Genomic DNA, 1,599 nt, shown 5'->3' with positions numbered 1-1,599 from the left:
ACTCTGGGGCAGCTCCTGCCTTTGCTGCTGCTCTGGAATGTCCTCACAGAAACCTCAGACAGAACTCTGGGGCAGCTCCTGCCTTTGCTGCTGCTGTGGAATGTCCTCACAGGAATCTCAGACTCAGCAGAGCAGCAAGGCAAGTTCAGCCCAGAAAACAACCAGAACTAAGCACCAGTGACTTCAATGGATGCTGATCAGCCTCCTGTGGCAAGTGGGGGAGTTCTGTGAGATCCATCCTGGCAAGAGTATTCTCAGTTATCTCAGAAAGATCTGGGGCAGTCTGTGCTGATCTGCGGCACTTTGGAGGATTTTGCCTCCAAATGCCCGTCCTGCACCCAAATCTTAGATCTGAGAAGTTCTTCCTGGTCAGAGCAGCTCTGCCTTTGCAGCCCTCACTCTCCCCTTGCTGCAGTCACACAAATTGATGCTTTAATAAATGCAGAAGCTGAGCACCAGGCTCTGATGGGACAAAAATGCGGCACAGCAAGATGGAAAAGGCTCTGACATGGCTTAAACTCACCATTTACAGGGTGTGGAAATTGCTGTAAACCAACCCTTGCAGTTAGAAGGGTCTGAACAAAAATCATGTTGGTGTTTTGAGAGGATGAGAGCTTTGCAGGGCAGGGTGATCCCATGGCTCCCTTGTGCAGGTAAAATCTCTGTTTTCCTGTTTAAACCTCATGGACTGGGCTGACTGGGCTGGAGCAGGAGGTGCTGCTGAGTTCAGCAGCTCTCCCTGAACTGAAGTGATGGCAGAGCTGGCCAATAAATGCTCATTTCAGCACTTTTGGACACAGAATTTTGTCAGATCATCCTGCCAGCCAAGTGCCACCACCTCTGGAGAGTCCCTGTATGGGAAACAAGTTGTCTTGATCACGGACCAGGGCAAGTAAATAAAACCAGGAATTAATGTTACATTTCTGTGCAAGTTTAAGATATTCTGGGCATTTGTCTTGTGGATTAGCCCATGGCCTCTCTCTTGTGGCTTTCCATGCTCTTCCTCCCACTGCCTTCCTGCACTGGAGCTGTGAGTGGAGCCCAGGTGTGTGAGGTTCCCTGGTTGGGGTTCAGAAATTCCTACCCTGGGGTGGAGGGGGAGGGAAGAAGGAGGAGAAGAAACAGAAGAGAAATGAGAAAATCAAATAGGCTCCAGCACCTGCCATGTAATGATGGGTTCTGGAGATAAGGCTGCTTTAAGGTGCATTCCAGACGTGTGGGTCCTGCCCAGACACGGCCCAGAAGAAAAAGGAGACTTAAAACAACAGGCACCTCCTCCTCCTCCCCCTGTCAGGTGTGCACACAGCCACGAGCAGCAGTGGCCCCACGGAAACCTCGCTCCCCACCGATGTTTTCCTCTGGTTCCCATCCAAAGCCCCCTTGGAGCACCCAGGCACCTCCAGCCCCTCGGATCAAGTCCGTGCCTGCCACTGGGGTTAAATCCAGCTCCAATCCAAGCACAGCAGCACCCAGAGAAGCTGCTGGAAAATGCCCCAGCCCCTTGAGTGATCCCTGGCTTCCTCAGAAAGGGAAATTGCAAAATATGGCACGTCTCTGCCTGGAAAAGGAGAGATTCCCTGCCTGGAAAAGGAGAGATTC

This window comes from Parus major, chromosome 26 (assembly GCF_001522545.3).
Source record: "Parus major isolate Abel chromosome 26, Parus_major1.1, whole genome shotgun sequence".
NCBI classification, from domain to species: Eukaryota; Metazoa; Chordata; class Aves; order Passeriformes; family Paridae; genus Parus; species Parus major.
The sequence above is the reverse complement of the archived record's forward strand: the minus strand, read 5'-3'. Positions refer to the sequence as shown.